This window comes from Panthera uncia (genome assembly GCF_023721935.1).
Source record: "Panthera uncia isolate 11264 chromosome B2 unlocalized genomic scaffold, Puncia_PCG_1.0 HiC_scaffold_24, whole genome shotgun sequence".
Lineage (NCBI taxonomy): Eukaryota > Metazoa > Chordata > Mammalia > Carnivora > Felidae > Panthera > Panthera uncia.
In genome coordinates, this window is record NW_026057580.1 from 69,970,477 (window position 1) to 69,995,869 (window position 25,393).

General features: G+C 43.4%; 1 protein-coding gene across 9 annotated transcripts in view; it reads right to left on the reverse strand.

Annotated features, from left to right (window-relative positions):
• The window catches only part of FYN (FYN proto-oncogene, Src family tyrosine kinase), a 211,614-nt gene that overhangs the window by 168,161 nt on the left and 18,060 nt on the right, over window positions 1-25,393 (reverse strand). For 3 of the 9 annotated variants that reach the window (XM_049652942.1, XM_049652931.1, XM_049652938.1), the window contains exon 2: window positions 18,116-18,155. The gene's annotated coding sequence lies outside the window, so the exon portion shown is untranslated. The other 6 variants (XM_049652937.1, XM_049652941.1, XM_049652936.1 and 3 more) reach the window with 4 other exon arrangements.

The window sequence follows — 25,393 nt, forward strand, 5'->3', positions numbered from 1 at the left end:
ACCCTTAAGTACCCTCAGAGATAGCACCAACTGACAGTTTTGTTAAATTTATCTCTAAGTTGTTTTAAGTTTTTCTGTTACCATTATACATAGAATTGTTTCTTTGGCTTCATTTTCCACCTATTAGCTGCTAATATATAGAAATACAATTGATTGGGGTGCCTGGGTGGCTTGGTTGGTTGATGAACGTCAGACTCTTGATTTCAGCTCAGGTTATTATCTCAGGGCCGTGGGATGGAGCCCTGCATTGGCCTCCACACTATGCATGGAGCCTGCTTAAGATATTCTTTCTCTCTCTCTCTGCCCCTCTCGTGCTTTCTCTGAAAATAATATTAATAGTAATAATAATAATTGATCTGTGTATATTGACCTTGTATCCTATAACTTTACTAAGTTCACTTATTTGTTCTTTCTAGAAGTGGTTTTATACATTCCTTAGGATTTGTCTATGTAAACAGTCATGTCACTATAAGTAAAGAGAACTTTACTTCTTCCCATCCAGTCTGTGTGCCTTTCATTTCTTGTTCTTTCTCTATTCTCCTTCTTAAAGGACTACAATGGCTTGTTTCACAGGCAAGGAAACTCCTGCCACTGTGTTCCAGTTTGCTTCATGCCATTTTTGACCTTTGTAGAGCCATGAAGACTGCACCATGGGAAGCTGTGGCCTTACCAGAAAGATCTTGATCCCACCAAGCCATCCACAGAAAACAGAGGGCTTAGATTCAGAGCCTCAAACTTGAAGGAACAAGAATTTATAGTTGATTTCCTATAGTTCAATTACTTGTACCTCTCAAGATGCTGACACGTTAAAAAAAAAAAAAAAAGACGAAGAAGAAAGAAAAGAAACACCCAAAGGAATTAATGAATTTTTGGACTTTAGAGCCAGAAGGGTCCTTACAGATTAAACCTCTCCTCTTATAACAAAAGTCAGGCTCAGCATGTCCAGCCAAAGCCAGCTGGAGGCAGACATAGAGTCTGCTATTCCAAACAGGACATGAATTGGGAGGGCACAGTCCTGGATTCTAGCCTTGAGTAGGTCAGGAATGTATTCCTGTCTATAGACTGTAAGTCGAAGAGTCTAGAGGAGATCTCAGATAATCTGAGTACTGGTCCAAGTAGATGGCATGACTTGGGCCCACGTGAATATGAGCATCTTTGTTGGACCTTTGCTAAGAGTGTACCCTAAACCAGGGCAAGATGACATTTTCCAGTACCTGGCCAATCTGTAGCTAGCTATTACTATTAAGAAATGAGTTTAAAAAAAAAAAAAAAAAAAAAAAAAAGAAAAGAAACAGAAATGAGTTTTCAGGGCAACTGTCTGCCTCAGTTGGTAGAGCATGTGACTCTTGATCTTGGGGTTGTAAGTTCGAGCCTCACTTTGGGTGTAAGGATTACTTAAAAATAAAATAAAATAAAATAAAGAAAGAAAGAAAAGAAATGAGCTTTCCTCTTCCTATCTGAATAAACTTACACTGAAATAAGTTAAAAACTAGGATCCTATCGAGCATCTCTGACCCTGTTTAAACCAACTGCTGAACATGATCATCTCATATCATCATAAAGCTCAGGTAACATCTTAGGGCTCACAGATAGCCCCTGGGGATCCTGCTAAACCTTCTCTTATATATTTTTTGTATTTTTCTCTTAGAAGAACTCGGCAGTCAGGAAAATCACCAGCCTGTGAGCAAGCCTATAATGTGTTCCCTCTTTGCTAACCAAGGGATGTTAATAAGGATGTCCTCGGAGTGCCTGGGTGGCTCGGTCAGCTGAGCATCTGACTTCGGCTCAGGTCATGATCCCGTAGTGGACAAGTTTGAGCCCCACGTCGGGCTCTGTGCTGACAGCTCAGAGCCTGGAGCCTGCTTCAGATTCTGTGTCTCCCTCTCTCTCTGCCCCTGCCCTGCTCATGCTCTGTCTCTGTCTAAAAAACAAATAAACATTAAAAGGAAAAAAATAAGGATGTCCTCAAATTAGCAAGCATTATTTCTGTCAATCAAATATATATATTTGAACAGCTGAAATTCTAGAACTTTCAGGAAGTCCAGTTCTTCAAATTTCCCCTCCTGTCACGTAAGGCCAAGCATTCTTACTCACCAATCACTTCTCTAAAATAACCATCAGTTGTCACTGCTAAAACAGAAGTTCCAAGAGGTCAGAAGTGTTTACTGACATCAGAATGAGGCCCCAACTGGACAAAATAGAAATGAGATAATAAAAGAGCATCACTCGTGGCTCTTGGGTGTGTACTGGGCAAAGCTTATTTCACCAGAGAAGGGGAAGCTGAGAGGGTAGGAACCACCACACCAGCTACTTGCACTGGGGACAGGGCTGGGGCCTGCTTGGGAATATTACCTCATTTGACTAGCAGAAACTGTAGGGGGTGGGGGTAGATATAACCTCTTTAGCTCCTGAGGAAGCTAGTTAAGTAGATTGCCCAAGGTCAAACAACCAGTTAATGGCAGACTGGCAATTTGAATCCAGATTGATCTCTCTCTTTTTTTAAATTATTTTAAGTACATTTATTTATTTTGAGAGAAGAGAGAGTGAAAGCAAGCAGGGGAGGGGCAGAGAGAAAGAAAGAGATTCCCAAGCAGGCTCCATGCTGTCAGCACAGAGCCTGATGTGGAGCTTCACAAACGGTGAGATCATGACCTGAGCTGAAACCAAGAGTTGGATACTTAACTGACTGAGCCACCCAGGTGCCCTCCGATTGATCTCTCTTAAGTCCATCCTTTTAATTAATTTTATTATAAAAGTAATATAAACATATTAACAAACACTGAGACAAAAATCCCCATGATCCCATAACCCAAATACAATGTCAGCATTTTGGTATAATTTTTGAAGGCACTTCCCACACATGCATTGTGCTTTGCAGAACTGTGATCATCATATTCCACAATTTGGTATCCTGCTTTTTTCTACTTAACAAGGTAGCCATCTAACTTATTTGACAAATTTTCTAATCATTTTCATTAATATATTATATTCCATGGGTAGACATGTCATAGTTTACATAATGAAATCTCAAACTGTGGAACATGGAGGTTCTTTCCAGTTTTGGGGGCAAAGCACGGTGTTATTTTGAGTATACCATGCTGCCTTCCTAAATATGTATGGTCACCACTGAACGTTTCGGATAGACAATGCCAATCAACAGATGATAAAAACTGTGATTAAAGGGGCGTCTGGGTGGCTCAGTCGGTTAAGCGTCCGACTCCAGCTCAGGTCATGCTCTTGTGGTTCGTGAGCTCAAGTCCCATGTTGGGATCTTGTGCCAACAGCTCAGAGCCCGGAGCCAGCTTTGGATTCTGTGCCTCCCTCTCTTTCTGCCCCTCCCCCACTCACGCTCTGTTTCTCTCTTGTCTCTCAAAAATGAATAAACGTTAAAAAAAATTTTTTTTTAAACCTGTGATTAAAATATTTTGAAAATGCCACCATCACTGAGCTCTCAGCCCTAGAGTCAAATAAATCTGATGAATGCTATTAATGAAGGGTGACCCAAAAATAACAAGTTAAAAAGAGCCACACTTCTGAAGCTCCAGAGAACATGTGCTGTGAATGGTTTATGCTCCACTTTCAGTTTCCTAAGAATGCCAACAAAAGAAGTTATCCTCACTAAAATCTAGATTTGGAAGAATGAAAATTCTTTGAAAACAAATCCGATCACCTGTCCGTGTCAGAGTGGTCAGAATTTACAAATGAGACCAACATGCTCACCCAGGGCTGTGTCATATTTCATAGTTAATTTGCTACTCAAAATGCCATACACCCATTTTTCTCAGGTCAAGTGAGTAACAGCAGAGCAGCTCTGAGTTTTCATCAAATAACCCTCTGAAGTAAAAGAAACAGCACTGTCAAACCCTGTGTAAATTTACTGAATTTATAAAGTATAAAGGATGGCTGTCATAAAAATCGCCTATGTTTGGGGGAGAGTAATATCCAAAACATTTGTGTGCCTCTGTGTGGACGTCTGCTTTGAAAACTTTATTAGGATCCGTGCCACCCAGTTTGACGTAGAAACAGCACACTTAAATGCCTGGAAGCATCTATCTGCTCCCCAGATAGAGCACTAAAGATTACTGCTGATCAGGGAAAACTGAGTGCAAATGGAGAGAACTGGGTAATTCATTCCTACTGAGATGGGGTATGCCACTTAATGACAACTTGACTACAGTCCATGCAAGATAATCTTCCAGCCTTTCACTGTACCCACAGTGGTTATTTAAAACCTAAACCTTCTTCTTCTTCATATCCCTAGCTCTCTCTACCCCACACTTAGACGGGAAGTTGTACTTCATCAGCCCCTAATGATATCCCTTTCCTCTGCAATGTTTAGCTAATCCTGCATTTCATCTTTCCTTTAGACTTCCCCTTCTCTTAGAAGTTAATCTGTTAACTCATGGGAATGTCAAATGGAATGTACAAATATCACCACTTTGGAAAACAATTTGGTACTTTTCAGTAAAGTTGAAGGTGCGCATACTCTAAGACTCCAAAATTCTTCTCTTATGCACTTATCCTAGAGAAACTGTTTGCAGCAGGATGCACATACAAGAATGTTCAAAGTAGCACTGTTTAAAATAGTGCAAAATTGGAAATGACCCAAATGTCCATTGAGCAGTGACTGAATACTGTCATAAAATGTGGTATGTTCATACAATGCAAGACCAGATAGCAGTGGAGATAAGTGAATTTCATGTATGTCACTTCATGCATCAACAGAGATGAATCTTTAAAAAGATCATCGATTGGGGTGCCTGGGTGGCTTAGTCAGTTAAGCATCCAACTCTTGATATCAGCTCAGGTTGTGATCTCACGGCTGTGGGATTAAGTCCCTGGCGGGCTCTATGCTGAGCGTGGGGCCTGCTTGGGATTTTCTCTCTCTCTCCCCCTCTTCCTCTCGTGCTCACACTCTCTTTCTCTCTCGCTCTCAAAATAAATATACATTAAAAAAAAAAACCCAAAAACAATTGAAAAAAAAAAGCAATTGGTATAAGAATTCCACACACACATACATACACACACAGCCCAAGACAAATAAAACTTAATAATAGATCACATAGGGAAACATACTTACACAGAAAAGGCAGGAAATGACAAACACAAAATTCAGAACAGTGGTACCACAGAGAGGAGTATGGCCAGGGAGGAACACATAGGGATTTGCAAAATACTGGTGATATTCCAGTTCTCATGCTGCAGGATGGGTACCAGGTGTTGTATTTCTCTTACTCTCTCTTTCCCTCCATTCCACTCTCTGTGTATGCATATAATGGACACACACACACACACACACACACTTCTTTGTATGCATATATATATTCCTTTGTAGACATCATCATCATCATCATCATCATCATCATCATCCATGTTACTCTGAGTCCTGGACCCACCTTCTTTAGTGCCTCCTTCCTGGCATTCTGACCCTGTGTGGAGCCCTCAGCTCAGACCTTTGTCTTAGACTTGAGTGCTTTCTCTGTCCAACTCCAATCAAACATGACGACCACTGAAGACCCAACATGGTGTCCTTTATTCTCTATACAGACTCACATGAGCATTCACCCAGGCCACCATTGATGGTCAGGTAAACTCTGTGGTAATGCCTCGCTCAGAAGGTGGTGTCAATTGCACTGCAGGGGGACCTGAAACACCACTCAGAGTGCAATGGCTCTTTGCTCTGTTACAGCAAGGAGTTCAAGGCAGTTCTAGCAGTGCTCGCCTCGATCTCCTACACTTGACCCAACCACAGGGTGTCTGTGTTCCTGGGAAGCTTATCAAGTTTCCCCCACTGCGTTACTGCTAACCGGCCCGACTTCCCCAAGCCACCCTTTCTTCCTTCCTCCAAAATAATTTCAATTCCACCCGTCTCTCAGACACCCAGGCTCCCAACCTTAACAATAGTTCTGCATCTTCTTACCTCTTTTAAGGGTGGGCTCTGAGATTACTTTTCTGCTCTAACTGCAGTTAGAAGACCTCCTCAGGAGCCCCTGATCTTGGTACCACGGCCTTAATTTAGACAAAATAAGAATGCTTATTGAATTTATTCTACTTAAGTAATGTTTAAGCTAAAAGTTTTACCTATTTCCTGCTCAAAAATCAAAACTGATAAATTATTTCAAAAGCAATTGAATTTGGCAAACAGTTGTTTTTGTTTTTAACACTGGTTTTTCTCCCTTATTTAAGTAGACTACTTGTGGAAAAAATACCGAAATTTTAACCACTGTCCTAGAGATCTGAGTTTAGGAGACTTGATTTTCTTCAGAAATGTTTCATACCATCTGCACTATAACATAAAAAAAAAAAAAATCTCCATTTTCACTTTAATGGGACAATTTTCATTTGATCACAGAAAACATGCTAGGTGAGGAATGAATATGAAAAAAAAATCACAAGAAAAGTCAGGAAAGGTTGGTTTATGCAAAGAGGTGCTGGGATACCGTGAAGCAAACCCTACCCTCAGCCCATGAGGGGCACGACACTATGATACAGTCAGGAGGCCGAGCTCCGTGGATGTCTCAACAGCGGATGCTGAATTCAGCGATAAACATCGGAACTGAAACACAGGTCTGAACTTCCAAGCCAGCGAAGGGGATTCCAAAGTGAAAGGTAACAACCTGACTCAGATCTGATTGTGGGAAAAGAGAAACAACAACAAAAAAAAGAGGCCCTTTGGAGAAAAGCATCAGAGTTGGCCCAAGTCCATCAATTTGGGCAAAGAGAGCTTTCGATAATCATGGAGCCAGGAGATACAGTGATATAAGAGAAAACACAAAACTCTGTCATTCGCCACTCGAATTTGAATAGAGATACAGCAATGGATACTTATGGGTTAAAGCATCAGGTAAAATACCAGCTGCCTAAATTTACATACAAACAAGCCGATGGCATGCAGTGATTTGGGCTTTTGCCCCCAAAAGAAAATATAAAACAATTTCTATATTCCAACAAAGAGCAAGTGATTTAAAAAAATTTTTAATGTTTATATATTTTTGAGAGAGACAGAGCATGAGCAGGGGAGGGGCAGAGAGAGAGGGTTTTTAAAAAAATTTTTTTAATGTTCAAAGAGCAAGTGATTTTATTTTATTTTTTTAAATTTTTAAATTTTTATATTTTTTTAAATATATGAAATTTATTGTCAAATTGGTTTCCATACAACACCCAGTGCTCATCCCAAAAGATGCCCTCTTCAATACCCATCACCTACCCTCCCCTCGCTCCCAAAAGAGCAAGTGATTTTAATCATGCTCTATGATATTTACCCAAAGGAGCTGAAAACTTACATCTATGCAAAAACCTCTACACAGATGTTTATAGAGTGTCTTTATTCATAATTGCCAAAATTTAGAAGCAGCCAAAATGTTCTACAGTTGGTGAATGGATAAATAAACTGTGGTATATCCAGACAATAGAATATTATTCAGTGTTAAAAAGACATGAGCTACCAAGCCATGAAAAGACATGGAGAAAATTTAAATGCATATAACTAAGTGAAAGAAGTCAATCTGAAAAGGCTACATAGTGTAGGATTCCAAATACATGACATTGTGTAAAAGCCCACCACAGACACAGTAAATAAAGATCACTGGTTGCCAGAAGTTAGGGGCAAGGGAAGGATGGACAGGCAGAGCACAGAGGATTGTTAAGGAAGTGAAAATACTCAGTCTAATGGTGACTACACATGATTGCACATTTATCCAAGCCCATAGAGCATATAACACCAAGAGTGAACCCTAATGTAAACTATGGACTTGGGGTGATAATGATGTGTCTATGTAGGTTTATCAACTATAACAACTGTACCACTCTGGTGGGGATGTTGACAGTAGGGGACACTGTGCATGTGTGGGGGCAGGCGTATATGGGAAATCTCTGGGCTTTCCCTTCAATTTTACTGTGAACTGCTCAAAAAAGTAAAGCCTATTAAAAAAAAAACAAACCTGAAAAAACAAAAATCAAAAAACAAAACAACAACAACAAAAAACAAGTGCTTTTTCCTGTCTTGATACCTCTTACCCTGTTGGCTCTGAAATTGTTTCTGAAGCTTTTTCCTTCGAAAAACATTACATAACATCTTGTTGTTTCATTTACTACCTAGAAAACATGGAAGCCTAGCTATATTTTCCTCTAAGCCACTGTAAAAATAGAAGAAAGAAGTTACGGGGCATCTGGGTGGCTCAGTCAGTTAAGCGGCCAACTTTGGCGCAGGGCATGATCTCACGGTTCATGAGTTCGAGCCTCACGTCAGGCTCTGTGCTGACAGTTGGGAGCCTAGAGCCTGCTTCGGATTCTGTGTCTCCTTCTCTCTCTCTGCCCCTCCCCTGCTTGTGCTCTGTCTTTCTCTCTCAAAAATAAACAACATTTAAAAAAATTTTTTTAAAGTTACATGATTGGCTAGTAGCCAATATTTATTAATACCAAATATGAGAAAATACAGTAAATATTATGGTAACTGTCAAAAGTCTTTCTGTTCTTCCAATTCATGGGTCATACACGAAAAACAGCACTCTTGACATTTTGTCAGTGAGGCCTCACCCATCCCTAAAACTTCACTGTGGATCACCGTGAGGACTTCCAAGCTTCGTGAGTAGGTTTCACAAGTTATTTCGTGTTCAATACCTGAGGGCTGTTCAAACTTTTCCCAATGATCAAATTTACTTTTTTTTCAATAAGCATCACCCTGATGCACCTCTCTGGTAAAGGAAACAGAATGTTTTTCTCCCTTATTTAATAACTGTATAATAGGCAAAGTTTTTTAAACTACTGCTTCCCATACCACCCGTTTAGGACTACTTTTCAGAACATTCCTCCAAAGATCAACAAAATCATCTCCCCAACACGCACGCACGCACACACGCATACACACACACACACACACACACACACACACACACACACAGGTCCCATCTGTTTTAAATTACTGTGGCACTAAGTCTTGATGAAGAGCAGTAGAAAAAATAATGTCGTGGAAAGAAATGGGGCTTCCCTGGCCCATTCTTCTAGCCCAAGTCTCTGCCCCATGTCACACCTGGAAGTGACCCGATCCTTGGCCGGTACTGCCCGAAAGAAAGAGGGGACGACAAAAAGACATTTGGGACACTCCTGTGTCACCCTCCCTGCGCCCCGCGGCCCCCCTCAGACACTCACCACTGTTGCACCTCTTCCCTCGACCATCTGCCTCCTGCGCAGCCAGCATCACACGGCTCTTCGGTGGCACAGCAGGACTTACTCAGGCCCCTGAGGCCCACACACTCTTTCCACTACATCATGCTGCCTCGTGACTGACCCTGAAACCACCTCACTTGGTCTTGGCAGTCTTATGTGGAAGGACTATGCAAATAGATGAATTGTTGTCTCACCCCCTTCTTCTGTTAACACAAACGATCCACAGAGCATCCCACTTCCCTTCCCTCACTTTACACGCGGACTACACTCAGTCGTGGTATGTTTCACAACTTAATGAACACCCCTACATCTTCCAAGAAGCAGCCTTATGCACCCGACAGCGGGGCCTGCTCTTCGCAGACCACATAATCGGCAAAGGAGGCCTCTTTAGTAGAGGCTAACCCTAGAAACAAACATTAGGGCTCCACATCTGAATTCGGGCTTCTGGTCTCACCTCAAGAATCACCCACGGGCTAACACCCACAAGCGTGTTATGGAAAGCGGGGCTCAGAACTGACACCCGCTGACATCAGTGAGAACAACTGGGGACCTCTGCCCTCAAAGCTGTGAATAACCAAGCACCCTACCAACTCTCCCTTCCTGAGGCACTGCCCTATCTCAGGGCATTTTCACAGGACTGTCAGAGTAGATTATAGACACAGAGTACCTGGATGTCAGCAAAGCATCTGACAGTCAGTCATTCAAAGCATAGCTGAGTGAGATGGGAAACGCTGGGCCAAGTGACAGTTCAGTTTGAGGGCCTCAGAGGTAACTGAGCAACCACACCCAGGGGTGCTAACATCACAGAAGAGCAACACTGGCTTGGAGGGAGGTCCTCGCACAGTGGGGCTTTGTAGGTTTATCCCTGGTAACGTTTTCATCGAGATGTGCTTAAGGGGATCACAAATAATTCATGGCTGAGGGGACAATTAATGAGAGGAATGAACAGAGATTTGAAAACATCTCAACAGGCTGGAATACTGCCAAAACTGACCAAAACAACAACCAAAAAAGAACCCAAGGAATTAACAGAGATAAGGCCCTACTTTCAATGGTAAAAAATCATTTGTGCATATATAGGAGGGTGTCATCGCCTGCCCTACACCCTCTAATCTGCTTAGCTGGGAGGACTCAGCCCTATTCACAAGTTCTGCCATGGGCCCCTGACCCCAGGCTCTGAGTGGGTGAGGCTCCAGGCCTCAGATACACATCAGTGCTGTGACTCTTGACTTCAGACCGGGGGCTTCCTTTTACTCTCTGGTCTCAAGCTCCTATCTTGGGCCCTCCCCTGTTTTGGCAGTGGACTCTAACTCATCTTTCTGGACTCAACTCTTTTCATCAGCTTCCTGGCTGGAGTCTCATCCCTGTACACCAGTGCTCCTATCTACCCCTTGGCCTGCTCAGCTGGCCAGTTCCTCTGCCAGACATCTGTCCATCTAGACTGCCACTGATGGAAGACTTTCTCCAGTTTTATGCCTCACCTAACTGTCTACGTCCTAAGTGCCCCCTGTTTGCTGCTGGTTACATCTCCATGAGCATGCCCCAGCCTGTGGATGTATCTGTTCTGTGAATCCCTATCTGGAATCTACTCGGGGTCCCAAGCTGATCCCATACCGCTACTGATAGAAACTTGGCTCTTCTATCTGGTAGGGGCAAAAGGTAGAGGTTGGAAGCAATTCGTATTTTAAAGTCTTAAGGATTTTTGTTGAACCCACGTTCAGTGCAAGCTGGAAGTGCAACAGAGTGGAGATGTGACCTTGATTCGCCTAAGGGTAACACATAATGATGCAGAAAACACGTGCATCTCACAAGATCCAACAGTCAGGGGTACAGTCCTTACCCTATGCTGGGCAAGTTACCTCGGAAGTACTGTTCGTGTCTGAGAGCTATGTTCTTAGAGAGACAATGATACAAAGGGGATACCTCCAGGGGGGTGCAACCAGAACAACAGGATTTCTGATATTAAGTAATGTGAGTACTTGTAAGAACCAGGGCTGCTGGCCGAGAAAAGGGGGATTTGCAGGGATGGAGTTCTCAGGTGCTTCGAGCTGCCACATGAAGGATGGCTGAGGGGCTTATATGGCGAGACAGCTTGGGGTCAGCAGCGGAAGAGGTGGACTGAAGCAGTAAGAGCTGGTGCCATCTCCGCTCCTGACTTGAGTGACCCTGTATCTTGGGCCTCAGTCTCCCCCTAAGACTGGAAGGCTATGATTTTGAAGGCTCCTCCCTGCTCTCAGAGCCCATGATTCTTCATCCTTACATCAACCCCAATCTGAGAAAGAACACAGGCATGGCTTTGCCTGTTCTGAGGCCTGGGAGACCAGATGGGCTCTTAGGTCTCCTGAGGGGCCCCTTCTAGGAAAATCAACCCCACTGAAATAATGTGTGAAACCAGTGGTAATAAGCTTTATGTTTCAGGAAATGAAAAATGTAGAAATTGTCAAAGAGAAGACAGAGGCAGAAAAATGTCCACTTCTCCTCCCCAAGACATTCACTTCCCAATCCCTGCAATCTGTGACTGTCCCCTCACACAGCATGATAGAGTATGATAAAGTTAAGGATCCTGGGAGGAGCAGTTTATCCTGGATTATCCAGTGAGTTCTAAAAGCCATCACAGGCATCTTACAAGTGGGATGCATGGGAGATGTGACACAGACACACACAGAAGAAGACAATTTGAAGGCGGAGGCAGGGACTGGAGTGATGTAGCCCCAAGTCAAGGGAATGCCTGTAGACACCAGGAGCTGAAAGAGGCAAGCAGTGGGGTTCCTCCAAAGCGTCTGGAGAGGATGCACCCGATACCCCAATAGTGGACTCTGACTCCTAAAATCATGACAGAATAAGTCTGTGGTTTTAAGCCATCAAGTTTGGGGTCACCTGCTATGGCAGCCACAGCAAACTAATACTAAGGTTTTCTGCTTGAATTTTTGTTGTAGCCCAGTGTGGGCAGTAATAACCTTCTTTAGGGGCAAAGCTTGAATTTTTATGTATTTTTGATGGCCTATCCCATACTATCTCAAAACAGGTGCAGCTCTGCTTTTAAAAGTGTTTAGGGGCAGTGACAAAGGTATCTTCTAAGCCATTCTTTACACATATTTTACTAATAATGTCTCCTTCACAGGAGACTGCAGCAGACAGTATGTCTATGCAAAAGGCAGACAACCAAATGATTCCAGCCTCTACCCAGCAGGCCTGGCTGCAGGGCAAGAGATTATGCAGCCCCTCGTGGCTACAGGAGAAAGCCTACAGAGTTGGGGGGGGGGGGCGGTCTTGCTTCTCCATTGTAATGCAGGCTGCTTTTCTCCCAGCAGTGTCCGGCTCCCCCCTTGCAGATGATGAACGCTACTAAGATGAGGACAAGAAAATGAACCCCAGCCTAGGGACAGGCCACAGAGTGTCCTGCAGGCCTCCCTCGGACTGCCATCCCCCATCCCGTAAGTCACTCTCAGGCTGTCACCCCACAGGCACCACCTGGTGGGACCAGGTCAGGTTTAAAGAGGCGGTTCCCCTTTAAGTTTCTAATTTCTTTTTGATCAAAACATCATTCCTATTTTTAAAACCGCACATAAGGGTGAAAGTCCTTTAAATTTAGAGAAGAGAAAATGAAAGATGCGTATGAAATTACCAGTTAAATTACATGAGGCTGGTGATGATTCATTTGTCTTCTGCTCTTTTGGGCTTCAGTACAAGAGAACATCCACTGTGGAGTGGAAACAGAAGGGTGCTCCAGGTCTGAGTGCCACTTGTGGATCCTGTCACTTCTCGATGTGAGTCTTTGGGCAAATCACGTCACTTCTATTGAGCTGCATTTCCCTCACATGTAAAACAGAGTAACTGAGGAAGAGAACATGTGGCCTAGGACACTGGTGAGCCCCCGGGTGTTTATTCATGTTCAAGGGACAAATGAATTATGTGTTCTGCATCCAAGGCTAGACAATTCAACCCTAATGTTTGAACTCTTTCCTTGAATCACAACATAAATTTTTTTATCTGTAGCTCTCCCAATGGTCATCACTGCCTGCCTGAGTTCATAATGTCTAGCAAGAAGGATCTTTTTGATCTTGGAAATTCAAATTGGCAGAGGGCGTGTTGTTTCTTCTACAGCGGCAGTTTTACAAGCCAGAGATTTATATAAAAGAAAGTTGGTCAGTTATCATGGGTGATGCATAACAACTGCTTTTGGTGCACGACTAAAACTGTTTGCTCTTCAACCTAAAAGAGAACTCTGTGCAAGTTCCTCCCTCCCAAACAACCCCCTCCCTCGCACCCAAGCCATTCCCTTTTCCTGATCCCTGGTCACCCCCAGCCTTTCCTTGGGCACAGAGAGGCTGGTCTTTCCCCATGCCCAATCTCCTCCAAGAGAATGGGTCAATCTGTATGGAGGCTGGGGCAAGGCGTGGCTATGGGAGCCAACTGGGCATCCCATAGGCCCTGGGGCTGGCAACCCTAAGAGTGTGGATCAGAGAAGGCCAAAGAGGGGGAGGGTTCCATCTGTACACCTGGGCTGCCCTCTCCAGTCCCCACACCCACTTAAGGAGCCCTCCCACTCCATTCAGGAAGCAATGGCTTCTACAGAGGGCAGGAAGTTCTCTTGATGGCTGTTCTTCCCTCTTCCTCTTTACTCTTTCTGCCTCCTTATCGAAAACGTGCACAGTGAGACGCTACACCCTGACGCCTCCCCCATACGCATATGTTCTCCCTGAAGACACATCCTCATGCCTTCCCAGCGACCAGCATTCTCAAGCCTTGGGACTCCCCATGCAAGCACAGCTGACCTGTTGGCCCCTGGAAGTCCTATTCCTCTTACTAAAGAAAAATCTTGTCTTAATTAATCTTTCCACTCTTCTCAACCAGCTATGTAGGAATTGCATACACATGGCTTTAAAGCTTGGTTCCAGATGCAGTCTCAAATTCTGAACCCTCAATTGTTTAGTATCACTTTGTTTTTTTTTTTTTACAGAAACTATCAGCTCCACAGTAAGAACCTAGGATATTGTTATGACTTCTCTTGGGACTTATTAAAACAAAAGAAATATTGAAAAATGGAGCAACTCTATGTACATTCTACATTTACAGATAAACACATTTCAAGGAATTCACTGGGGAGAAGGACATGTTCTAAAGCATTCTACTTTCTTTTCTTTTGCATGACAATTTTTACTTGGGGAGGCCACTCTATCAAACAGACAGCAGTATTTGTGGCCTATTTGTGGCCTGAAGGCAGTTATCTAAACCCTGCAAACAGCGGAATAGCAATACAGGAATTCTTGGTCTCACTGAGACTACAGAAAGGATGGGTCTCTCTCAAGGCAAGTGCCAAAACACCTTCAATTGTGCAGAACAAAGGCCATGCAGGAAATGTGGAAATCAAACCTCTCTCCTTAGCCCCTTGAAAGTCATTAGGAGCAAAGTGGATGTTATTTTAATCAAAGCCATTTAAATCATGATTTAAATTACCAAAAAAGATAAGCCAATTTAACCAGCTTTGCTTTTTAAAAAGTACATTTTTGTCCTTCTGACATAACCTGATTACACATTCTTTAAAATTCAGTTGAGTATGGGTTTTACTTTTAGAAGATAAACGGTATATATTTAAATCAGTGATTTATGTAAACCAAACTTGGAAGTGTATCCCTTAATAATTCGAGAAGATTCTCTGCAAAAACAAAAACAAAAACAGTATTACTGGTTCCCTTGTGCTCTTAATGCTCCTCCCTCTTTTATCTTTTGACTGTCTTTGCTTGCACGGAGACTTCATTCTTAAGAACTATCTATTCACTTGTCTGCTTGAGACTTTGTATTTTTGAAGAGAAAGCCAAGGAAGTCTTATCTCCATACAATGCTATTAACAAGCATGGTTTCCAAGATAAAACCTAGAGATGGAGAAGAGAAACATGATTTCTGGAATACACAGATTTTTTTACTCTGCCACTTACCAAAGTGGCTTTCAAGGACTCTTATTACCCCCTAATTTGGTTATGTGTCATTCATTCATGCCTGTAGTCAACCTTTTAAGAGGGCATTCTAGAAACCAGGCATTAGGTTTGGCACATGGAAGGATTCAGACCTGACAGAACTTACAGTTCAATAGGAACACAGATACCAGACAGTTATTGCACAAATAACTATACAACAATAGCTATGAAGAAGTGCATGGTAGCAGGGCAACCCCATCTAGAATGGGAGAGAGTGTCATGGAAGACTCCTCTAGAAGGTAACACTGCTTTTTTGTTACTCACAAAACTTCTTAAAAAGAGGTCACACAAATATATTGTCTCAAATAGTATCACTTCCAAGGTAAGGTAGGGTATGAGAAAAAGAAGCTCTGGAAACAGATATGATTAGGACCCTTACTATTACCATGGTGCCTCAAGCAACTCATGGTAAGGGATATGGCTGCCTCACAAGAGTGCTGTAATGGTCAAGTGTGATGCATAGAAAGCACTCAGTATGTAGTAAATGCTCAATAAACCATAGATAATAATAATTACAGACTTCATGTTGATTTAGCTTTGAGCTGTGACACATCAAGATAAAGCATATTTTACATTCATAGTTCTATCTTCACAAAAATGTTCAACTGAAAGAGAAAACTCAAAAATACATTTAGAAAAAAACACACCATGACTTCTGTAATTTTTTCTTTCTCGGGTTGGCCAACAGATATCACTTAATTATACAATGGAGGTACACTCTAGTCTAGATTCTTCTTGGCAGATACATAAACACAAGCAAAAAGAATAGTTTATACATCTGTGCTCAGCAGCCTTCTATCAGCATTAGAAAAAATTCTGGAATTGGAACTTTTGAATTAGAACTTTTAAAATAGTGAACTCCCCTAGGGTGGTTAAGTGTTTTCCAGGTCATTAGCTACATGACCGAGAGGGTACAACAGGCAGAGTCCTCTGCATGCAGCTCAAATTCCCGCAGTCCAAGAAGCATTTCCCACCTCACTTTTAGCTTCTCTCATTCTGAATTCCAGCAGTACTTACAAACACCCAACTCACACGGCAGGGTCCATCACACTGCTCACTCCTTCATCAGATGCTCACTGCTGCCAGTGTTGTGCTTGAGGGTACATTCAACAGACAAGGCTGTGCCTTCAAGGAGCTCCCAACCCCCGGTGGGCCTTATTAAGCATCCTTCAGACTCGTGGCTAACAGCCCTTTATCCTTTTTGGTACAAAGCCCAAGTCAGAAAACAAGTATGTGTGGTTTGTGTTTTTAAGTTAAAAAATGAAGAATTTTACTTGATCCTGGAAAAGGGACCATGTTACTAATGAGAAAAATGAGGCTCACATAGGAGAGAAGATTTGCCTAAGGTCTTAGACCAAGTGAACAGCAGAGCCAAAGCGAGAACCTAATTCATACCACTCGGGACTTCCCACCCCATTTACCGAACCCTCTTGTCTGCCTGGCATTGGGATGTACTGAGAACAGAATTAACAGACCCACCTCCTCCATTCGCTGGCCCTCCGGGATTCACCTCGGCTTGAGTGGCACAAGGCAGGGCAAGCCCTAAAACCTGGAACAGCTCCAGGCATCTCTTAAACTGTCCCCCAGGGTTCTGGCTATTATAGCTGGTCTGCACTACACCACCCTGAGGTGGCTCCTGGTACCCAAAGGCTCTGTGGCCCAGGAGGGCCGCAGTGCTGACCCCCCACCCCACTTATGGAGTGCCTTTGCCAGCCCCTGGCTTCCACAGCCAAAACGCAAGCACACCAGGATTTCAAGAAGGCTTCCCTCCAATCTAGCCCTGAGTAGAGCCTTTCAATTTCCCTGAGTCACGTTGGTTTGTAGGAGCTGAAAAGGCCACCACTGATCACAGGCCATTCTGTAGAAAGTGGGGGGCTACGTGCGTCAGAGGTCAGGGGTTGCTCATAATCGTTCTAGAATAAGGTTTCAGTCAGTATACTTCCTCAACTTAAAGGTACACTGACTGAATACAGAATGGCTCTAGTTCAGGGAGAAGAACCTGTCTTACACACAAATTTAAAACGAGAACCCCAAGTCATTCTTAGATGATGAAGTAGAGCCCCTGAATGGCCAGGGATGGAAGAATGTAACGCAGACCTGCTGAAAAATTACACCCAAGGCAATGTGATTGGGTAGGGGAGATTAGGGCAGCAAAGGATCCCACGGGTAGCTAGTGAGGCCCGTTTAGGTCCAGCCTTTCTTGGAAACCCAAGGCCTCTGGGAGACGAGAGAAGTACAAGCAGAGAAGACTCAACCAGTGTTTACAGAAACAGAGTGTGTGGCTCCTTCACACATGCCCTTCATCGGGGAGCTTTTCTGGATGGCCTGGCCTCACTCTGCACTCCCAGAGCCAGAGCCCCTTCCACACAGTTGTATCACACTGTACAATAATTGCCTGTGTACTTGTCTGTCGAATTCATTTTTGTCTCAACAGATTCCAGCATGGTGTCTAACACCCAGTGGGCATCAAAAAAATGGTAAGTGAATGAAAGAATGACCTGTGACACAGTGACTGTAATTCCAAGGTACAACTAGGGCAGAGGAAAGTAGCAGTCATCTCAGAGGGGAGAAAAACCAAAACCGGATGGACTGAAGGGGACCTTTCTAAACCAGGCTGAAGACAGAGTGCCACCCACCCCTCAGCAGTCCCTGAAGGCTCATCAGCCACAGGACACCTGTTCCATCCTATTTCTAGGGTAAGGAGGTACATCTTCTAGCTAAAACACATGTTCCCGTAATTATCAAAATTGAGTGTTACAACCAAGAGAAGGGAGAAAATAGTAGATTCACCTAAGTGAGGCAAGACTTTCTATTTCACATACCAGCTCGCTCCATCTCCAACTCAACCTCTCTTAGAAACCTACAGACTCAAGAGTCACAATCTCCAGTTCAGAGTCACCGAGTCTAGGGTCCCAATGGGACACGCTTTCTAATGCACAAGGCATGTGCTCTCAGTGCAAAACTTGTCAACTTACTTTTTCCACGTCTAGATCAGCATCCTGCTTCTTCAAAAAACTGTAGAAGAAAAAAAAAATAGACATCAAAAGAGAACGGAGCGCTCTTTTCCTATAAACCTCCCACAAAGTACCACCATAGAATTTCCATTTGCTGCAGACAATCAATTTGCCCACAACTTTTCTCTCGTTCACACAATTGTTGCTATGTCACAGTTGCCACAAACACCTGCCTGCAACTGCAAAGACCTGGCCCTGTACCATCAAAGGAAGCCAACATGAGATTTTAACTTTCTGAAGCCAGGAAAGATACAGATGGAGGTCTTACACACACACACACACAAACGCACGCACGCACGGACACACGCACACGCACACCTTCTTTCCAGTGCCTACAGGTCATCCATAGTTGGGAAACATTAAAAAAAAAGAGTCTTCCAAGATCTTGTTCAGCTCACCTCTTGGCTTAAATCTTCCCTTAGCCCCCAACCCACATGTGCCCCACTTCCTGTCTGACCGTGGGTGGGCCTCACTGTCAAAACAGCCTTCTTAGGATGACCCCTCTTTCCCATCAGCTGGAGTTCCCCTCTCTGGGAGATGTGCCAACCCAGCAGCCTGCACCGACTTGTCCACGGAACTTAGGCCCCAGGAATACCTTAGAACCTTGTGCCAACCCCTGGCAAAGTAGAGTGCTGATTCTGTGGCACCCCTGCCCACTTCACATTAATCTTGAAAGTGCCAGGAGCGGGATGGCACCTTTCCAGTTTGCTCATGCACTCTGCCTGTAACCTGCCAATATTACGGTTCCTCGCTTATTATTTGCAATTTTAGCTGTTGGAACAAAGCTTCAGTTTTAGTATGATGATAAAGAATCAAAATGGTTGAATGGAATTACGTTGACAACAATATGTTAGGGCAGAAAGTAAAAGGTTTGAGGAATGTGAATAAAAAGGCAGCAACAATTTTTCCTCTCTTAGTAGAGACTCACACTTTTTGTCATTATGATTCTTGGCATCCTGGTCCATGGTTTAAAAGACTGCCATCATAAATTACTATCCCCATCAAAACCACCCCTCCCCCCAACACACACAAAAGAATTTTTGCAAAGAATGCATAATTAACAGTGACATCTTTGTTTTGTTTAATCAAAGATGACTCAGAATGAAGGAAAGAAAAAATGACCATGGGGAAGAGCATGAGAAACTCCTATATTGTCTTCCGCAGATGGGTATTCAAATCATGAACTGACTGCAGACATGCAGGAGAACCAGCACGAGGTTCGGGGGAGAGAATGTGCTAATGAGCATGCCACTACAGCCCGGACCTTAGCAACCCACATCACCCCATCTCTTCCTTGCTTCTGACACGCTGTCCTGTCCTAAGCAAGGAGATGCCACAAGTCAATATGTGCCTTTCTCCTGGCTAACCCACTAGGGATGCAGACACTGCTGAGCTGTAAAAAATGGGAATCCCCATTGTCTCCAAATGTTAACTAGCCTCCCTATCACCAGCAAAGAGTAATTCAGAATCGGGAGAACTTTTCACCAAAGGGAACAGATATACAGTGGAAGTCTGACTTCCATTCTTGAACACTTCCCCAAAGAAGTTTAGGAAGGCTGTCATTCTGATTTACAGAACGGAATTTTTCTGTTTGCAAGGTGGAAGATTCCTTCATCCGCCACAGAAAAAGAAACACCTCCAGAATCACTACCCTTTCCCAAAGTAGTAACGAAACTTAACCTCTCTCATGCATACAGCACGAGTGCAACCACATGAGATAACCCCGTTCAACGGCAAGCTCTTCCAGAATGAGCCTTAGTGGGGCGCCTGGGTAGCTCAGTTAAATGTCCGACTCTCGGCTCAGGTCATGATCTCATGATTCGAGTTCAAACCCCACGTTGGGCTCTGCACAGACAGCACAGAGCCTGTTTGGAATTCTCTCTCCCTCTCTCCTGCCCCTACCCCACTCATGCTTTCTGTCTCTAAATAAACAAATAAACGTAAAAAAAAAAAATGAGCCTGAGCTCCATGGCACTTTAGCAACTGGTAGCAAAAGGAAAACTGAAAACCTGTTTGGAGCTGCTAGCTAACTACTGCAAAAGGAATGTTATCCATCCATACATATATGCAGCTTCATCCAATTTCTTTTTCAGGCTTACAAAACAGATGGAGTTAATTAACAAAGACAATACATATATGCATCATCCTGCAGCCATAAACCAGAAGGATGTCACAGCTTTAACTTCAAAGCCTCCCAGCAAGCACAGCCTGAGATATTTTTAGGCATCAGCTCCATTGTTTCAAAGAGGATATGGTTTGGTGAAATAAAATTGCCAAAAAGTAAAATTCACAGGACAACCTTGCTAGGATGAAGAGTGGCATTTGATTTTAAAACCAGTTATGTCTGTCTTAAAGGGTGTGCTTCTGCAAAGCTGAGAATAAATTTTGTCATCAAATGTTTAAGTGAAACAGAAGTACCTTTTATTTAAATGTCTTACATAAAAAAATCATTCTTTAAAAATTGACCGATTATGCTAGTTTATCTTTATTCTAAATATAAATTTTTGGAATATTCAAGTTTTAAATTTTCAAAGCTTAAGGCAAAAGAGACCTCCCTCCTCCTCTGTGTGTGTGTGTGTGTCTGCGAATAGACCGATATACATATATAGTTATACAGACATTTTCAATAGTTGACTTTGTATTCAATCGTGGGTTTGTGGCCATTAGGGCATTTTCCATGCTTTTATTCTTCCTGCTGAAGTAGTGCTAATGTTTTGTTTGAGAAACATGACTGAAGTGACCCAGATTCCCAAGCGGAAAAGGCTGATCCATGAATGTTGCAAATGTGTGACCGCCTGCAGGAATGAAAGCCAAAGCATAAGACCCTGGCCAAAAATGAACTACTCCCAACTATTTAGATCAGATCAGATCCTCTATCTTTGGGAGAATACACAGAGACCTTCATTTTTAGAGGAAAGTCTAAAAGTAAAACTGAGAAGGCTGCTTTGACTTTGAGTTCTCTTGATGCAGCCATTCCTGTAGCCCCCCCAACTCCTTGCTCTCCCATTTCCAAATGCCCAGGGGACGTCCCCCCTGGTCCCCACCACAGGGACCTTACAACCAGACAGTGCAGGCACAAGAATAAACAACCAGAGGGAGTGTCAGCCACATGTTCAGAGAATGGCAAGAGGCTTAGTAGTCCTACAGGGCAGAGAGGGACTTACGAGTGTGGAGGTAGGCTGGTGGGAGAAAGGTGGGAAACTGAGGCAGAGGCCAGCTAAGAAGTCAGCCTGTGAGAGGCATACTCCTGCACTTACCAGTGTATTTTCTACACACCTCTATCCCAGGAAGCGGGAGGAAAATAGATACAGCCCCCAGCATCTTCCTGGCACAGGACTAAGCACCGTCATTCTGATCTCACCAACTCTGCTGGGTAAGTATAGTTTTCTCCTAATTAGCTGTCAGGGCCCAGGACAAAAATCACCTTTTCACTCCTGTTTTCCTCTGGTCCCACTTCCGTGCAGAACTAGATTTCCTTTCCTCTGTGTTCTTACAGCACTTTACACAGTTCCTGCGTCCTGGTCTTCCCTGCTCCAGAGCAGCGCTCAGCCCAACAGGGGCTTCAGCTCTGCTGATGGAGGGGTGAAGGGTGAAGAGAGCCGGTGACAGAGTGACTGATGAAGAACTGACCAATAGAGCTGACTCAAGCTGCACGTAGGGTAGGGGTGTGTGTTGGGGGGAGGGCTGGAGGACAGAAATGCAGGGTGTGCCCACATACCACACAAGCCACATAGATAACCAGAAGCTGACCTTTCTTTCAATTTCATCCTGTGTCTTTAGCTATAAATAAGTGACCAAGATCCAATCTGGAGATTCTGCTATTATTTTTAATATTAGCCAGTGTTTCCTTTCCACTTAAAAAATATGACTGAGAAACTGACGCTCAATATGTTAGAGTCATAACCACAACTCCTGTGTGAAGAAGGAGACTTGAGGGATATGACAAATCCAAGACTTAAATCATCGTTCTGGGTTTTGTTTGATTATTTCAAGAAAAGGAAGATTGAGAGAGAAATGAAATCTACTTTTCTCTTGCCACAGAATCTTCTCTATTTCCAATTCAACCCTTCTTACTACTTGCAAAAGATTTAAAATATTCATCGACCTGCCAAAAAACATCTGCATGCTACTCGACACATCTATTCACATCTGAATGCCTTCTTTCTGCTCCAACGATCATTGCTGTATTCAGTCAAACTAAAGTGAGAACCTCAGAACTGTACATGGTGTGATGTCAGTGGCACCGAGGATAAAATGGCCATTTGACAGCAACTTCCATATCAAGTGTGTCGACAGGGGCACTGCTCCTTTGGTTATTAACTTAGGATCCAAGGCACAAAAAAGACCAGGCAGGGCCAGACTCTGCCACAATTCCAAAGAAAGCTCAAACACACACAGAGCGTACACAGAAGCTCCTCAATGTTCCCCGGTGAAGGGGCGGCCCCTGGCTCCCTGCCTGCAGCCTGGGAACAGGCCCACTCTCTCAGTGGGCTTCCTGAGGCCTTCACAGCTGCACACAGACACGCAGTGCAGTGTTTGGGACCATCTACGCTCAAGGTCACCACAATCTTCTGTGTGCCCAACAGCTGGGGCAGGCCCTGGAGACAGGAGCCAGCTCAGACAAGGCCCTTTGTTGTGGGGTATTCCTCATTGCCTGGTTTACCCAGGAAAAATGTATTTTCCTTTAGCCATTCACTCTGGCCCTACCTCATTCTCCTGCGTCCTTCTCCACACATGAACCTTTTAACAAGGTTAAAAGCTAACCTCCCATCTTACCTCCCTCCCACCCTGGTAAAGGCACAGTGACACAATGGTGTCCATGTGCACAATGGTTAAGAGCAGAGGGCCTTGACAATGTTGGTGACAGGTCAAGACTCCTGAAGAGTTTAAAGGAAAGGGTCTAGCCTGGGAGAGGACAGTAAAGGTGGCTGGGGATCGCCTTTGGGTATCCTATGCTAGGAAGATGTACTTTGTCGTATAATCTCATTCTTATTTCTTTTATACAAACATTGATTTACTTCACTGAAAAGGTAATATACGCTCAATGAAAAATCTGGAAAATCTGGAACCCCTGTTATGATGTTGGAACTTTCCCCTTCTGGCCAGTATTTCTATGCTTATGTAAATGTTAACCGCTACTACAGCACCTCCAACTTGCATGTCACAACTGATGGCACATACAACTTATTTTGCATAGAGGCAAACAGTGGGGGGCAGGGTACCCTCAATATGAACAATGTACCTAGTAAAATTAATTGCAGGATCTATTTCAAGTAGTAAGGCACAAAAGGGAGGCTACATCACCTAAGGATGCTTCTCACCACTGACCTATGAATTGCTCTCTAAAACACAGAATTTTGGTCCATAGCCAGGGAGGAAGTGGTTGGATTCAGTTTTGTTTTGTCTTTTTTTTTTTTTTTTAAGTCTTTTAATGTTTATTTTTGAGAGAGAGAGAGAGAGAGAGAGAGCGAGAGAGAGAGAGAGAGACGGAACATGAGCAGGGAAGGAGCAGAGAGAAATGGAGACACAGAATCCAAAGCAGGCTCCAGCTCTGAGCTGTCAGCACAGAGCCTGATGTGGGGCGTGAACCCACAAGCTGCAAGATCATGACCTGAGCCAAAGTCGGACGCTCAACCAACTGAGCTACTCAGGCGTCTGGGTTGGATCCAGTTCTATCTCTAGCTCTGTTATTTATTTGTTCTGTGACTGGGTGGGGGCAGGGGTGCAGGAAGGGTGACATTAAATAACCCATGGGGCCAGGCAGGTAAAACAAATGAATGAAGCAGGTGAGGTGGGGCTTGGGTGAGCTGAAGAGCCCTGAGGCCGCTGTCATGAGAGAACACAGAATTGGTTTTGTCAGACCTTCCAATTTTTTTCAAAAGAAACAGGGAATCTCAGTTTTTATACAAAAATGCCCCATTTAAAAATGTTCATTTAATTTTTAAAATGCCTCATGTGGCCTAATGAAACATAATAAACAAGGGTATAATCCGGCCCATAGACTGGTTTGCTATCTGTTTAAGTCATAAGATCCAGCTCTTGGTTTCTCTTAATATTAAATAGGAAATTGGCCGCTATCCGCCCCTTGGGGTTATTTAAGAGCATGGGGGAAGGGGATTATTATCATGTAACAAAATAATCCAAGCCCATTCAGATGCACAAAGCAGAGTAACATGATCCCTTGGTTTTATGTAATGTTAATAGATGTGGCTTCATTTTTTTGTAGAATTATTTGAAATGTATAATTATACATGTTAGCTTCCAAACAAACAAAAGAGGTAATTGTAATAGCCTTGGAGGACGAGGGTGTGACCAACTCAATCAAGCAGTGGGGTGGAAGTCTGAGGGGAATGGCTTTGATTTTTTTTTTAACAAACACTGTGTAGAGACAGGTGGTGTAGACAACCCTCTCAAGAAACACTGCACTAAAGGGCAGCACAGCAACGAGGTGGTCTCTACGTGAGAAATGCAAGGTGAAAATAACTTAATCTTAAAAATGGATGAAATCACAAATGTGGTGACAGAATGAGCATCATGTTAGAATAAACAAACAAACAAACAAAAAAAAACCCAAGTACCAACTAAAGCCATTATGTCAGCAAAATACTAGACAGTATTGGGTGCAGTAAAAATTTTATTATTAAGAGTGAAGAAGTTAAGATCTAGTTACGCTGGTTTTCTTAAACAAGAAGTCGGGGAGGGGGGAAGATCTTTACTACAACACACATTGCCCCACATTTTACACTGTGCCATTTCTGTATTTGTCCTTTTTAGCCTACTTCTAGCAGTTTCTCTTTGCTAAAATACATTAGTTGCCATGGAAACAATGTCATAGTGTGTAAAACCACTCACTGTCCTTGGAAAGGCATTCATGATAAAAACTGAACAGTAGCATGTTTTAAAAAGCAATCCCATAGACAGCAGTTGTGTAAGAACACCACAAGATCTCAAAATTGTGACTTCGAGGTATTCCACCACCACCATCATATGGTCCGGTTTCCCCCAAGTCAACCAGAGAAGCACCTTTCCTCCTCTTGTACACCAAGAGTAATTACAACAAAATCTCCCATCTAATGTTGGTGAAAACAACAGATTCCCTGTGAGGCACGCTCACTTCTCTGGATGGGGTAGGGCTGGGAAACTGTAGAATCAGAAGGTTTGTAGGCATGATAACACCTCTGCTAATGAGAAGGATTTAGTCCTGTGATACCTTCTGCTGTCCAATTTTGTTTTAAGAGA